Source organism: Typopeltis vanoorti, chromosome 14 (genome assembly GCF_054136105.1).
Source record: "Typopeltis vanoorti isolate ZY-2024b chromosome 14, IOZ_Tvanoo_1.0, whole genome shotgun sequence".
NCBI classification, from domain to species: Eukaryota; Metazoa; Arthropoda; class Arachnida; order Uropygi; family Thelyphonidae; genus Typopeltis; species Typopeltis vanoorti.
Genome location: NC_143562.1, coordinates 121,978,529 through 121,995,992, shown reverse-complemented (window position 1 = coordinate 121,995,992; position 17,464 = coordinate 121,978,529). Strand labels below are relative to the sequence as shown.

Sequence of the window (17,464 nt, the reverse complement as noted above, 5' to 3'; positions counted from 1 at the left end):
ACGAAAAAATGTATACGGCAGAATGATTTTAAAGAATGCCGATGCTAGGGAGGTAACCAGATCAGTTGATATAGTGGAATTACTGAGCGAGTACTTTGCAAGAGTATATCATCCAGGTGATGACATTGCAGGAATGAAGGAACCAACAGCTTATATGGGAATGGAGGTGAATAGTCTATTACGAAACCTCAATGTCAATACATCTGTGGGATTGGATGGTATACCAGCTCGTGTCATACGTGAAGGTGCTAAAGAATTGTCAGTGTCCTTGACCATTTTGTTTAATTTGAGTCTCGGGTCTGGGTTAGTCCCGAGGGGGGTGGAAAGAGGGGAAAATAGTTCCACTGCATAAAGGAGGTTCCAAGGAGTAGAGTCGAATAGATGGCCTGTGACTAGTGGTGTGCCGCAGGGTTCTGTTTTTGGACCACTACTGTTTAATTTGCTCATTAACAATATAGGAAAGGATCTGAGAGGAACTGTTCATTTGTTTGCTGATGATGCAAAGTTGGGTGAATGCACAGGATGTCAAGATTTTGCAGGATGATTTGGATAGTTTGGAGTGCTGGGCTAAGGAGAATATGGATGTCAATTTAATGTGGCAAAATGTAAAGTTACGCATTTTGGGGGGAAATGATTAGCAGCAGTATACCACATTGGCGGAACTGTACTCCAGGAGATTGACGAGGCCAGGGATTTGGGAGTGTTGGTGGATAAGGAGTTGAAATTTAGGGGGGGGGGGGCACATCGCAAAAGTTGCTAAGATTCCATGATTTCCATGATTTAGAGTCCATGATTGAAAGATTTATAACATTAAAAAAATGTGCTGTTTTAGCTTTGAATGATATTGGTGCTTCTCATATGCAGAATGAAGCTCAATATCCTAAAACCATGGAGCTTTGTACATCTAGCAGCCTTAGGGCAGCGAGATGCCAATTTATTAACAAGTGAAGGCATATTTGAATTTCTATTAAATGAACTAAAAAATTTAAAGACTGAAATTAGTTCTAAATTATTAAATGCTTTAGAAGTAAGAATTCAAGAAAGAAGACAAGTTGGATTGGTAACCCTTTTGTTATATTTGCAAAATCCACAAAACATTTCAACAAAGAAATCTAGTGTATTTTCACTATCTTCAAAACTCGATATTATTGAGTTATCTGGAAAAATAGTCTACAATATATCCAAATTCTTGTATGGAAACAGATTCCGATGATGAATGTATTGGAGACGAGAAAATATTAATCAGGGCAATGCTCTAAAAGAAGCCATGGAAAAATCATTTCATAGGTTTCTTGAGGAACCTAAAGAAATAATATCAAATCCGAAGATGACACTGAAGGCCAAATTTTCAGTATTTGAGCAACCAATAAATGAGCAAATAATTTAGATTTTTTATTTGATGCCCAAAAACAATGAAACCAAGTTCAATAGCCAGTGAGAGAGTATTTTCTGTTTCAGGCAATTTTGTATCTAGAATAAGAACAAGATTAAGTAATCTTTCAGTGGACATTTTGTTTTTTGAAATCATATTTCATGAAGAAAAATACTAAATGAAATAAAAATTTATATTTTGTAAGTACGGATTTTAGTTATTTTAGTTTTTTTTATTATTATTTGGTTTTGTATGGAGTATATTTTATTTTGTTATATTTTTGTAGTTCCATAAATATTAAATAAACTGAAAGTATAAATATTTTTTACTGCTTTAATTATTATTATTATCGTTATTTTTTTTTTTTTTTTGTAAAAATTCGAAAACTTTTTTTTTCAAAAGTCGGTTTTTGTATAAACCCTAATTAATAAGTTTAATTGCTCTCCTGTATACCGAGTCAAGCATTTTGAGAGAGGCCCCACTCCAAATGTGAGAGCAATATTCAATAGCTGGGAAGATTTGTATAAGGTTAACTGCTGCTCAGAGGTGAAGTAACATTGTGAGCGAAAGAGAAATCCTAGTTTTTCTGAAGCTGAGGGTGCAATGGTTTGATGTGTTATTTTGATGTGCTAGGAAAGGTGAGCCATCAAAGGCAAAATACAATTTTAATTCTATTATGAAAATTTTGGAAATAAAATTTCATTTTGATGCATGCACCTATATATGTTTCGAATGATAAACTGTAGGGAAAGTATCACTACTTCAAAATTGCAGCATAATATCAAAATTAGCAGAAAATATGTACATAACAGTTTACTTCATAATAGCCATTCGTTTCAATATGTAATGAGCAATTCCAGGAAACCAAGAAAGTTGAAGTGCAAAGAACTACAGATTACGTTATAAATATTATTCATTATGTGATATGATTCAAGATTTACTTATGATTATCTATAAGGTAATATCGTAAAAAAGCGAACCTTCGTGCAATCTGTGAACTAATTTTCTATCTAAGATTGTGAATAAAAAATAAAACAATTTGTAACAGATGCAGACTGTATTTATTTTAAGATTTGGATTTTTATGAATTTATAAAATAATCGTTTGACAAAAATAATTATGTTGAATCAAGTTCTGGGAGAATAAAATATATTGGTGACTAAGATAATTAGGGGAAAAAAAAAATGATAGTGGCATTGTTCTCCAGAGTGATACAATATTGAGTGAAGAAATATGAAAGGATCTCTTATTTGCACTGGCATTAAAAACTATATACAATAAAACAAGTAGCAAAAATAAATGTAACTTGTAGGTAGTATAATTTAGATTCCAGTTACCGAGCAAACAGCAAGCAACTGTGTCTCTGGCAATAGCTAACTGAACGTAGCTATGTACGCGAGGTTATCAGGTTAAGTGTTCTCGTCGGGGTGAAAGATTATCGCACCTTCTAATGGATATGACAGTCAACTGCACTTGATATCCATGTTTTTTCAGGTTGTCTGACTTGTATCCAGGATTTGCTGGATGTATATTTAAGTCCTTTCTGGTTGGGAGGTTAACCCTGCAGAGGTCTTGGTCGAAAAAATTGCAGCTTAGGTCGTGTGTATCCGAGAGATACATTCATTACTAGTATGGGCTGAAATGCTATAAAACTTAAAAAAAAAAAAAAAAAAAAAAAAAAAAAAAAAACTATAATATAGTACATGTAGGTTTATTTATTTTCAGTTACAATCTGGAAATTATTGAAGAAAAAGAAAAATTCCAACTAAACCAATACTATTCTGGCATCAGAATTTTCGGTATCTCACAATTTACTATCAAATATCACTTTTGCATTCGACTCTATCATTTCATCATCGGACTCGAGTAACATTTGCTGAATCTCTTAAACATCTGATGGATTATCCTGTCGATATATTTTTACAGCCATTTTCAACGGTAAATAAAAAAATAAAAAACTAAACCAATACTGTACCGACATCGGAGTTCGCCGTATCTCTCAGATACAAATTACTATCAAATATCAGACACCTCTACATAATACATGTTAAACTAAACTGACTTCAAATTTTCTAGTGAATAACGCTTTCAGGGAATTTTTTTTGCGATGATTTTTGCTTCAATGAATTTTCCCCTGCGATGATTTTTCTTCTTGATGAATTTTCCCTGCGATCAATTTTCTCACGATGAATTGTCCATGAACCGTATTCCCAACTGCATTCCTCTTCGATGTCTTCCATCCTTTAGGCACTGCTTGTTTCATTTAGCAGTCTTTCAGAATATTTACTCTGAATATCTAGAATTTCTTCATCTTCAGTTTTTATGTCATCTTTATCATCTTTGATTTCTTTTACAGTACCCTTTTCTCCATTTCTACACTTTTTCAGTAGGCTCCAGAATATTTGACGACCTCCTGATATTTATTTCCTGTGTTCTTACTAACATCTTCCCATGAAATTTGATAAGCTAGTTTTACAGAATGCTTTGCTTTCTTACATTTTTCTCTGTATTATTCTCTCAGAGCTTGTCAGGAATTTTTGATATTCTTTCTTCTTTTCCTTAACTGTCATTAACTTTCTAAGTTCATCATGGAGTTCTTATTTTTATATCCATGCAGACGACCTCTCCACATGCCTCTCTGGCTGAATCAATGTGTTTTCTTCGATATCCTGGCACTTAATCTCCAAGGGTTATTTCTTGCTTTCTTTCATTTATACTTTAATAATATGTGTTGTTACTTCTACAGCTCACGTCTCATAGCTGCTTAACTTTCATTCTTTCTAAAAATTTCTTCCATATTTTTTTTTCAACATGATATTAAATTTTATCCTACTCAGAACTAAATGGTGATCACCACCTATTTCAAATCCTCTGTATACTGTTCTCTCCTGAACCAGCATAACGATATCACTATCAGCAATAACCATCATCTATGAAATTGTTTATTCTTTGTGCAAATTTTTGCGCATTCATATATTGGAACATGGCGTTAGTAATAACTAGTCCATATCATTAACAGATTATTACAACATTTACTTCAAATTTATTTATTACATTACAAAAGCTGGAGCAAATAGGAATGGATATGAAGCTAGTAGATTGGGGGGGGGGGGCCTGACACACAGATACCAGAGAGTAGTATATGGTAAAGTGGAATCTAGAGAATGGTGGTGACTAGTGGAGTACCTCAGGGATCAGAACTAGGTCACTACTCTTTAATGACATAGGGAAAGATTTAAGAGGAGATATTCAGTTCATTGATAATGCAAAGTGAGGAGAATAATAGTTGATAAAGGTGATGTACAAGTAGATATCCTGTAGGATTATTTAAATAAATTGGCATTGTTGGCAAAGGATAATGATTGTCAATTTGATGTTGCAAAATTTAAGGTTATGCACTTTGGGTTTAAGGTTGCATATGGTGTATCATATTGATGGTATTGAATTGCAGGAAATTGATGAGGCTAGGGACTTGGAGATAATAGTGGACAAAGAACTGAACTTCAGAGGACATATTTGCAAAAGTTGGTAAAATAATTCAAAGGATTACTTGACTGTTGAAAAACATGCTAGCAAGTAAAGATAAGGAAATTGTTATCCCTCTTTATAATGGTATGATTTGGCTACATCTTGACTACTGCACACAGATTTGGGGACCAGGAGGTGGTAGAAGGGATTCAGAGATGAGTGACCAAGATGGTGATAGGTCTGTGGAATACTCCTGACAAGGATAGGTTGAAGGTTTGTTGGTTACAAAGTTTAGTTCATAGGTGGAAAAGAAAGGACATGATAGTAACTTTAAAGATATTAAAGGATTTTAGAAAATTGATGCACACGAAATTTTTCAATATATGTCAGAGAACTAGGTACCATGTGTGGAAGTTTTGTAATAGTGTGGTTAGTATGGGTCTGCAGACCAGAATTTTAGTGTGGAGAGTGATGGGTCAGTGGAATGAATTGCCAGAATTGGTTGTGAATTCTCTGATGGCGAATGGAGTCACAGAGGTATGATAGGATATGTGTGTATAATGGTTAATTTGAGGTCTCCCATGATGAGTTTCCTAACTCTATGGAGATACCACAAAATAATAATCAAATGCAGCAGGTACAAATAGCTCTGCTTTTTCTCCAAATATTTCTATATGTAGGTTGTTACGTCGTTGTTTTTCTTATTTTATATCTTCCCTTTCTATCTTCATCATCATCATCAAATTCCTGCCATGCACCCTCAAGGGGTGTACAGGATATGACAGTACTACATAAAAAAAATTACATCATTACTAACTTCCTATCTACAATTTTCCTCCAAATCAGTCTGTTACTTGTCAAGACTCCAGCATTATCAGATCTTATGTTTCTATCGTCTAAGGCACTTTGTACCGTATCAATCCACCTATATCTTGGTCTCACCCCTGGATCGTTTTCCTGCCAACCTGGCAGAGAACACTTGTTTTGCTAATCTTTCCTCGCCCATTCTGTTCAAATGACCATACCACCTGAGATTAGCTCTGCTAACGCATTCCTGGATGCTGACAATGCCAAGTTCTTTCCTAATATCCTCATTTTTAATATGATATTGCCATTGACGGCATTTGTCCATGCTTCTAATCTTTCTCAGGACTCTCATATCTGTGGTCTCTAGTCTTTGGTCAAGTGTTTTACTTCTGACCCAGCTCTCAGATCCATAAGTTAAAACTGGTTTGAACACTGTCTTGTATATAGCTAATTTAGTGTCTTGAGTAATTTCTCTCTTATTCCATATGAATTTATTCAATTGACTTCCTACCATACCAGCTTTGCTGATTCTGTTGTCTATTTCTATATTTAATTTACCATCTTCAGTAAAAATCGTGCCTAAGTAGCTGAAATGTTTCACTTGTTCCACAGGTTCTCCATTCACAACACAGTTGACATTTTCAATGATTCTGCCTATTTTCATTGTCTTTGTCTTTTTATTGCTGACCTTCATGCCATATCTATTACAACAGCTATTCAATTTAGTCAGAGAATCTTGCAGACTTGTAGCGGATTTATTTAGAAGTATAACATCATTCCGCATAAAGCAAAGAGCTGACATTAACATCTCCAATTCTGATATCATGTTTAATACCACTTCCCTTCATAATGTGATCCATATAGATAATGAATAACAGAGGGGATAATGTACATCCTTGTCTCACACCAGATTTAACATTAAACCATCTTCCTGTACTTCCTTCAATTCTAACTGTTGACTTACAATTCAAATATAGACTAAGTATTGCTTGATATAATGCCCCATTGACACCATATAACTGTAGCGTATTGAATAGCTTCTCTCTTGGCACCTTGTCATATGCCTTTTCCAAATCGACAAAACTTAAATACAGATCTCTGTTATATTCCCATGCTTTCTCGACTATTTGTTGTAAAGTGAAGATCTGATCCTGACAGCCTCTATTTGGCCTGAATCCAGCTTGTTCTTCACCAAGCTTTTCTTCCACAATTCTTCTCAACCGTTTTTCAAGTATACTTGCATAGATCTTCCCAGGAACACTCATTAGGGAAATACCTCTGTAATTCTCACATTCAGTTTTATTCCCCTTTTTATATATGGGTACTATGAGAGCTCTACTCCAATCAGCGAGAATTCGTCCCTCTGTCCAGGCTCAAAATATTCTTGAGCAGGATAAAAATATCCTGCTCAAGACTAAATAGCGATCACTTCCAATTTCAAATCCTCTGTACACTCTGGTGTCCTGCACCAGGGAGAAAACATCACTATCAACAATAGCATAGTCAATGAGACTTTTCTTATTCTTTGCCTCTTCTCTCCATTTGAATTTGTGCACATTTTTATGTTGAAACGTGGTGTTAGTAATAACCAGTCCATGTCCTGAGCAGAAATCCAACAGATATTTGCCATTATTATTAGCTTTGCTCTTTTCTCCAAATTTTCCCAAAATATTTTTGTATGTCTCACAATCATTTCCTACTCTGCTATTTAGATCCCCAACAAGGACCACGTTTTCCTTTTTCATTGTGTCAGTTGCTTTTTCTAAAGCCTCAAAAAAATTCCTCCACTTCTACCTTAGTAGAACCTTCTGTGGGACCATAGGCACAAATAAGTCTCATTGTCCAGTTCCCCCATTCTCATATTTGCCCACATTACTCTACTTGAGACTGGCTGCCATTCAAGAAGATTAGCCTCGTATTTTGTGTTGAATACTATGGCTACTCCTTCTTTTCCTTGATTGTCATTGCCTGAATATAGCATTTTGTATTTATTGCTCAGAAAGATCTGACCAGTTTTTGTCTTTTTTGTTTCACTCACCCCTATTATGTCGATCTGGTACTTATCTAATTCCTCAGCTAGCTCCATTTCTTTGCCATTCAGGCTTCTAATGTTGATAGTACCGATCTTTAACTCTGGTGATGTTGAGTTGGGGTTTGTTTTCAGATTTGTTCCGGTAGCTGACTTTTCGCTGTTTGCCCTGGCGAAAACAATGGGGGCCTTGTTTAACCAGACGACACCCCAGCCGGCATGAACTTTTGTCATGTTGTACCATCATTTTTTATTTTGGTTTAACCAATAAGAATACAATTTGGTCGGCTAAATCCCAAATTGCCAGCCCATCCTCGTTCTTTCAGTATCCAAATAGATACCCAACAGGATGCACCACGAGAAGGTGAGGATTGGACATTAGGTCAGAAGATCTGGTCGGTTCTCCGCATTCCTTTAAAGACAATGTGGAGGTCTCCTCTCAGTTATACAGCTTTGACCCTTAAGCACCCCGTAGATTGTTACGTCGTTGTTTTTCTTATTTTATATCTTCCCTTTCTATCTTTCAATTGCTATTTTTCTTCTTCAGATATTGGGCCTAATATATTTATATCTAGGATTGTTTCCTCTTCGGATACTGGCAAATTTATATTATCTGCGCCAGCCAGTACGCTATAGCAGAAAAGATCCTTACTCAGGGAGACAGTACTAGATTCTAAGGCATTCTTACACTATATTTTAGTTTAATACAGCTGTATAGATTCAGACTGCAGTCGTGGCCTAAATCTATGATTATATGCACTTTCTGATTCCTTCCCGCCAAAAGAGATTTTATTTTTATAGATGGTAATTCGGAATCGTAATCAGGCATGACTCAGGTAATAGGGAAATAAGTAATTTTATTGGAATATCAAAGAAATTCAGGCATTCAATTTATCTTAATATTAAATAAAGAAACTAGAGTTAAAAGATCAACACACTTTAAATTTAAATCAAAGGTTATAAAGCATATAAGACACAGTGACTGATAATTGGGATAGATAGCAAATGACTAAAATTCCCTTCAGCAAGCTATTCATAAGATAATATAACTAACATTCTAATGTTATTCTGTTACTATAAGTTTACAGTCCTAATCTCGTTATGTCAAATGAATCACATACAACACAAAAGACCTCTTCCAAACAATTCTTATTCTCAAAAGGAGGCTAACTTTCTAATTAGAATTTGTCCACAAAGTTCTTTAGAATAATGTTCATAATTTACATTCACAAGTAATTTTATCTCACCTAAAGAATTCTAAACACAAAATAGAGTAATTCTACTTTACCGAACCTTTTCCGACGTCCTTCTGTACCACGTGTACGTCTGGTTACCTCTTGTCTATTGGCTGTCCTCATGCCAGCGTAGGCGTAAGAGAGAGCCAATACGGCACTCATTCCCTTATATTCTTCGTTCGAGTGTCCCCTTTGCACATGACCTGTATCTTTTCTCCCCTTGGGTTTATTCCTTGCTCTCCCCTTTGCTGTTATACTCTTGTATTTACGGAATTCGCGTCGACGTACTTTTCGTGTAAGCTACTGCCTCCAGTGTTTTGCTGGACGCGTGTAGTTGTATACCTTCTATGAATTGTTACTTAATATCTATCTGGTGACTCACCATCATTCTATACAGCTGAAGTGTGGCTTAAATAATATTAACAAATTCCTCTTTTAAGACAATCTCTAATTCGATCTTGGTATGATCGCAATAGATTAAAATACGTGGTACATAAAATAAAATGCAATTTTATACATATGTGAAGAAGTTTCACTTTAATTTCAGCTGATGTGCAGGTATTTCTCTTTGTGTAGTTTAATATGTTAGACCCTGAATGAATGATTTCTTTGCAAGATTCCTTCATTCAGGATTTAACAAGGTGATGATTTTTTACTGTGCTGTTTAGATTTTCAACAAGGACCAACTTTTCCTTTTTCTTTGTGTCAATTTCGTTCTCTGCTGAAAAATTCCTCTCCCTCTTCCTTAATCAATCCTTCTGTGGAGACTGTAACCACAAATTAGTCACATTTTTCACTTTCCCATTCTGTTGAAAGTTTATTTTTCACTTGGTTAGAGTATAATAAAATTAGTTTAATCCTTTATCCAAGTGTGAGCAAACAAAGTTTGCGCCCGAAAGTATCTTCTGGACTGGGGTAAGGTGGTACAACACCAGGGCAACTCGTTGCAAAGGTGGAGCAAGCTACCAACACTCCTATCTCAGCATCTCCTATAATGCAAAACACATCTCCTTGCGGATATGTCTAATGTTATGCATTAAGGGAAGGGCCACAACCCAGACTAGTTTCAACCTTTATTGAGGTCTCTTCAGTGGGAGCCAGGCCCAAGTGAAGATACCAGGCAGAAGCATTAGCAGGTCATCTCCACCTATAGGAGTTGCCAAATGGTGTGCCATCCTTTTTTAATAAATTACTCTGGATTTAGAGAAAGATGTTGAAAGTTTATTTTTCACTTGGTTAGAGTATAATAAAATTAGTTTAATCCTTTATCCAAGTGTGAGCAAACAAAGTTTTTGCTCACACTTGGATCTTTCTCTAAATCTAGAGTAATTTATTAAAAAAGGGCGGCACACCATTTGGCAACTCTTATAGGTGGAGATGACCTGCTAATGCTTCTGCCTGGTATCTCCAGTTGGGCCTGGCTCCCACTGAAGAGACCTCAATAAAGGTTCAAACTAGTCTGGGTAGTGGCCCTTCCCTTAATGCATAACATTAGACATATCCGCAAGGAGATGTGTTTTGCATTATAGGAGATACTGAGATAGGAGTATTGGTAGCTTGCTCCACCTTTGCAACGAGTTGCCCTGGTGTTGTACCACCTTACCCCAGTCCTGAAGATACTTTCAATCACAAACTTTGTTTGCTCACACTTTCCCATTCTGAGGTGAGCAAACATCAGAATGGGGGAAAAAATAATAATTTTCCTGTCTAGTTTTTATCATTATTACTATTATTAGGTGACATCTCCAGGGAATCCAAAGACTCATCATGGGAGGGAATGCTATTCACTACACCCAACTTACCATCTCCTCTACTTGATCCTCCAACTGCAACACAATGACACTATTACTATCATCATAGAACACCAACACTATCTACTGCTCCCCACCACCACAAATAGTATTTTTTGTCTGTAAATTGTGTGTGTGTGTGTGGTTAATTGCATGTATGTGGGATGCAAAACCCGAGTTTCGACGTCAAAAGCCCTGCTTCTTCTGTATGAGATTGGCTAACACAAAATTTGACTTGAAAAAGCCCATATAAAAATTCCTCTTGTCATGATGATAATTAAACTCGAGTATTTTCCACTTAAAGGATACAATGTCCCGATGTTCTTCCAATTGTGTTATGGAAGCACTTTGAATACTATAGCTACTCCTTCCCTTTCCTTAATCGTTATATCTTGAATATGACATCTCGTCTTTGTTTGTTGCTTAGAAGAATCTCACCTGTTTGTCTTCTTTGTTTCAATAATAATTATTATGTCAATCATGTACTTATCCAATTCTTCTGCTAGTTGCATTCTTTCCCATTAATGTTGACAATGCCAGGCTTGAACTTCTTTGATGTTAAATTGAAGTTTGTCTTCAACTCAATACATTATTCAACCTGGAATCCTGTCATAAGTCAAATTGCTATATGAACCATGTTAACAATTAATATGGCTAAATGCTAAAATGTGTAGGCCTGTTTTGTTATATTTTTTAACTAATTTTATTCTTTGTTTATAGTGATGTAGTACAATGTACAAATTATCATTTCTGTATGCTACTGTACTGTAATGAATTACGAAACACGGGTGTACAGTTCTTCTGTTCACTTGCCAATAAAATAATAAATAAAAATTCATGGAGCAAGAATAATTCATCAAAGCTGCTGCTTTGTTAATTAGACAATCCATCAAAAGAGGCAGGAGACTCTACATAATCAACAACAAACTCTTGAAATTTCAACAAAATATTCTGAGGATGGCTCACCAGATGCATAACTTGGGGAAAGTTACAATTCATATTTGGGTGATGAAGTGACATTGGCAGTGGGGTTCATTAAAAATTTATTACATGGCATCCATGGGTTTCCTTTTCTTTTCAGCTTAAATTTCTCTCTAGCAAGCAGTTGCTGCTTGCATCATTCTGTCTACTTTCCTAAGTCTCTGTGTTGAAATCTTTTTCCTCGAATAACTGAACTACCTTGTAACTGGGGCAAATATCTCTGCAATTTTTTCACTGTAATCCTTTTTGGGGAGAATTGGCTTCCTCTTTTACTTTTGCTTTTTTTTTTCCTCTCCTGCAACTTTCTGGCTATATAATGTCTGCATTTCAGAGCTCTTCTTTCACTGCTTCCAACATCTTCATTGTCAATTTATAACTGTAATAAGTTTAGTTTAATCCTTTATCCAAGTGTGAGCAAAGAAAGTTTGCACCTGAAAGTATCTTCAGGACTGAGCTAAGGTAGTGCAACACCAAGGCAACTTGTGGCAAAGGTGGAGAAAGCTATCATCACTCCTATCTCAGTATCTCCCATAATGCATTACACATATCTGCAAGGAGATGTGCTTTGCATTATGGGAGATACTGAGATAGGAGTGATGATAGCTTTCTCCACCTTTGCCACAAGTTGCCTTGGTGTTGCACTACCTTAGCTCAGTCCTGAAGATACTTTCAGGCGTAAACTTTCTTTGCTCACACTTGGATGAAGGATTAAACTAAACTTATTATAGTCTAACCAAGTGAAAAATAAACTCTCAATTTATAACTCTTTAGCTAACATCATCAGAGTGCATGAATGGTGTTTGGAAGAAGCTGATAAAAATGTATATCATACATTAACAGAATTTAACAAAGACAAAACCTTCCAAGAGATATACATTTTCATCGGCTTCTTCCAAACACCGTTCATGCACTCTGCTATCACCTCAGCCCATGCTGCATCTGCAAGATATTTTATTCCTTTCAAAAGTCTCTGGTGGTTTTTTCTTACCCTCAGTAGTAGCAAAAACATCCTCATCAATGGGTTGCAGGAGTGAGGTAGTAATCAGTGAACATGTTAAGATGGCCATCATAAGTTGCATATATTGTAAGTCAAGGGCTGACTGTATACACAAGCCAACCTATACCTGGGTGGGGAAATTTCAGGGTATGCATATCAGTTTGGCCATATAGTTATATCAGTATGGGTCAAGGGTGGAGAACCCTTGGCACGCATGCTGAACATGGCATGCCAATGACTTTTTTCCATCATGCAACCCAGCCTTACCTTAAAAATGAATAAATAAATAAATACATATCCAACATCTTTGCTGAGTTGTATATTTTAACTTAATAGAATACAATTTTATTAAATACTTATGCTCAATAAGCAGAGTGATACCAAATAAAAATGCAATAAAGAAACACAGTTGATACTGTGTTTCTTTACTGCATTATATATAGTAAGTAATAAGAAAATGAAACAAACATCCTATTTCCAAGCCATCTATCTCTGCAATATACTGACAAGTTTTGTCCTGTTGTTGCATTATTTGCCAGGCAGCCAGACATGGCTTGACTCCTTTACCATCATTTTATATATTTTTCATGTTTCGTGAAGAATTTATCAGTTTTCTAAAGTGTGTATATATGTTGATTTGGATGTAATTAAATTGTAAGTCATTAAAATATGGATTGGAAGCAGTGGTGAGCTATGGAAATTTTAACAAAGGGCTCGCATCGTCGAGCAAAAAAATAAGCTTATTTCACACAAAAACTTTTATTAATACAGCTTGTGTACAAATTGCCAATCAGAAAGTATGAGGGGACAATCAACCTGTAAAAGCTATCATTTTTAAACAAATATTTCATGATCTAAACATAAAATATTTGCACACAATCATCTGTGTTAATTTATCTTACATAAGAAAAACATTTTTTAACTATCAAAATATAATAAGAATAAAATCCTTTATAATCGCACATATGCAATAGTTCGCATTTTTTATAAACAAAATAAATTTGTTTTGTTTGCGATAGAAGTTTTTATGACAAACAATCTATAAATAAATAAATATTTCTAAACACAATAATATTGAAATATGTAATACTGTAATTCGCTTTTGTTTTTATACTGCAAGTGATAATCAACGGTTTTACCATACGATTGGCTACCAGAAGGGAGAAGGGTGAAGATAGTGCATGCGCTTTTTTTGTTTTCAAACTTGGGTGCATTTGTTATAGAGGAGTTTAAAAAAAAAAAAAAAAAATCAGCTAACGCCTTTTTATTCCCGTATACAGGAGTAGGCGAGGCCATTTAGCCCTATCTAACTTTTGGAGACTGAGTGGGCAGTTCAATCTCCACTGGTACCCAGTCAGACAGATGGCCCAAAGCTATCATTAATTAAGCAGTACGCAGTGAAGAGAGACGGCTCAAATGTGCTGCCATCTCGTGGTCCCTAACCCTAACACAATATATTTAATGTCTGAAATAATGTGGGTTCTACGGTCGATTTTCTTGAGTTTACAGGACGAAAAACCCGAGTTTCCGGGAGGAAAAACCTGCTTGCCCGTGCCAGAGATCGACTAACTCGGGAACCGGTCGAAAAAAGGCTTAGAAAAATTTCCTCTAGTCGCCGACTAGACTCGAAATGAAGTCTTCCTTCGTGCGGCCAAGCGCGGCGGTGTGCAAACGCCACATCCACTGAGCTACACAGGCTGTTATAGAGGAGTTGAAACAATAATTCCAAATAATCTATACACTGGCGAATAGATTAATTTTTGTTAGGCTACCGTATGAGTTTGTCACTTAATATGTTTCAAAAAAATTTGTTTTTCTTTTTTTTTTTTTTTTTTTTTGAAAAAATAAAAAAAAGCAAACATGATGAACAAGGGGCTCTCAAGTTTGAGAAAAATTTAACAAAGGGCTCGTGTGAGCCCCTTATCGCTCACCACTGATTGGAAGTATTTATTGTCACTTACTATGTTTATTTGACAATTGGCCGAGTGGTTAGCGTATCCGCTCTCCAGCCAAAAGTCTGCAGGTTCGAATCCTGCTATGGGCATGGATGTTTGTGATTGCCTGTGAAAATACTAGTGGTGGTGGTAGTGGACGGTAGATGATGGTAGTTGTGGTTTGTGGTAGTTAATGGATTGAGTGGTGAAGACAGAGCTGCAGAGTAGGTGTCCTTACTCGATGAGCCTTTGGACTCCCTGGAGAGATCACGTAATAATAATAATAATAATTTATTAGATATAAATGCAAATTTTCTTTACATTGTCATAAGCATAAGTTATTGTTAAAACTATGTGAAATGTATTATCAATATTCAAGATTATGAAGTGTTATTTGCACGTGATTAGATGGCATGCATACCTTTCTCTTTTATTTGTGTGTGTGTGTGTGTGTGTGTGTGTGTGTGTGTAGGTAGGCTTATAATTGTGCTAATTTTTGGTTTGCTTAAACTTGGTAGGTGTATGCAGAGAGTGATCATGATGAGATTTTCTGAGTCCAAATTATAATTTTTGTCGGTGTCCATACATCTCTGTCCATATTTTTACACCCCATGATCCAATTTTCATTAAAGTTGGAAGCTGTATGAAGAAAGCAATTATTTTCTGTATGTATCTTGTGGTTGTACATCTTTAGTCGTTCAGTTATAATTTACTTTTTTCCTTTTGCTTTATTTCCTTCTTGACTTCCTTTCTTTCTTCCTCCTTTTTTCTATTCATATGTATGCTATATATATATATATATATATATATATATATATATATATATATACACACACACACACACACACACACACACATACATACGCCATTATCATATATTTTTATTTGCTTCCTGCCCTTTACAGAATGTCACAACCACGCAAAGAAACATATAATTGTACTAATTATATGTTTCTTTGCTGGTGTTTGTAATTGGACATTCAAATGAAGAGGATATTAGAGAATTTAAAGAATACTGGACTGAAAATTTTGGTATGATTAAGAAAGATAATAAAGCATTCTGCATTTTATGTTCCAAACCAGTTGTTTGTAGGACTTCTTCTGTAAAGAGACATTTTGAAACTGTTCATAAAAACTTAAGCAATAAAAGTGAGCAAGACCCAAAAAGAACATTTGATACTTTGATAAAATTTATTTCAAGCAGGCCTAGTTCCAACTTAGTTGCTGCTAGTTTTGAGGTTTCAAAAATTATTGTCCAACATGGAAAACCACTCAGTGATGGGGAGTATATTTAAAGAAGCATGGCTAGAATGTGATCCTTTCCTTTTTTGACTGTCTTTCAGAAAAGATAAAAATTATTTAGTGTATTAAAGATTTGTCTGCGAGTAGAAAAACAGTTAAGGATAGGATACTTAAGTTGGAAAGGAATACAGCAGAACAATTAACAAAAGATTTGGCTTCATGTAATTTATTTTCTATTTGTGTTGATGAGAGCACAGACATTACATCATCAGATAGGCTAGCATTCTTTGCTTAACATTCGCTACGGGGGGGTCCGCGACATAGCATTCGCTACAGGGGGTCCGCGACTTCAAAAAGGTTGGGAAACACTGCCTTAGACTAAGTAGCTTTATCAATGCATATTTTATGTCCCTCCCACTTTGAAGTTATGTTATCTAGGAGAAATTGGTTACTTGTGAGAAGGGAGGAATTAGGGAACCCAAAACCTAACAGATCCACTTCACAACTCTGTTTGGTTTCAGTTCCGAGATTTCAGTGATGTTCATATACAGCCTGAGGGAAGACTTGTGACGAGTGTGTCTAGAAACAGAAGAGAGTTGTTGTTTTCGATTTCAATGGTGAATTGAATATGTTGGTGTTGTTTGTTCAGGTGGCTAAGGAATGTATTTTATTTTTGCAGCCGTGGGGCCAAATGGCAAAAATATCATCGACATTTCTGAGCCAGACTTTGGGCTTTAAGGTTGGCTGAATCTAGAGCTTGTTGCTTGAAGTCTTCCATGTAAAAGTTAGCTATTGGGGGAAAAAGCAGTGAACCCATGACTGTACCTTCTTTTTGTAGGTAAAAATTGTTTTGCCACATGAAATACCCAGAGCAGAATACAACCCTCTTTGCCCACTTAAATAATTCCTTAGCCACCTGAACAAACAACACAAAAGTATCCGATTCACCATCGAATTCGAAAACAACAATTCTCTTCCGTTTCTAGACACACTTATTACATGTCTTCCCTCAGGCTGTCTCTCCTTCTCTGTCTACTGCAAACCTACACACACACGGACCAATACATACACAAAAATTCATACCACCACCTAACCCAAAAACTAGGAGTCATAAGCACCCTCAAACATAGAGCATTAACAATTTCTTCGAATGAACAAGCTCTAAACCAAGAATTTGAAATCGTTAACCACACATTTGTAAAAAAAAAATGGCTTCAATAAAAAAACAGTTCACAAGATCCTCCATAAAAATACCACTAAAAACTAAAAAGATTACAAGAATGCCATAGCCATTCCCTATGTTAGAGACATTTCAGAAAAAATAGAACACTACATAAATACAACATCAAGACTACCTTCAAACTCCTGACAAAATTTCTGTTCTTCATTTCCTTACTTGAACTTCTGATCCAAACGCTTGTTCTCTATATTTCCAGTTCTTATCCTAGCCTTTGTGCTAAAGTTGTCCAAGAGAAAATGAAACATGTTGCAACGGGCTTTAATTTTAATATCCAGGTTCCCTTCTTGTCTATGCCAAAGCTCATGGTAGTTGGAAACAAATTGCCAACATATAAAAAAAATAATAATTTTGAAACATCTAAAACTGGAA

At 35.6% G+C, this 17,464-nt stretch overlaps 1 protein-coding gene across 8 annotated transcripts in view; it reads left to right on the top strand.

Moving 5' to 3' along the window:
* The window catches only part of LOC150099873 (protein hu-li tai shao-like), a 542,656-nt gene that overhangs the window by 351,485 nt on the left and 173,707 nt on the right, over positions 1 to 17,464 (top strand). The window lies entirely within an intron of this gene.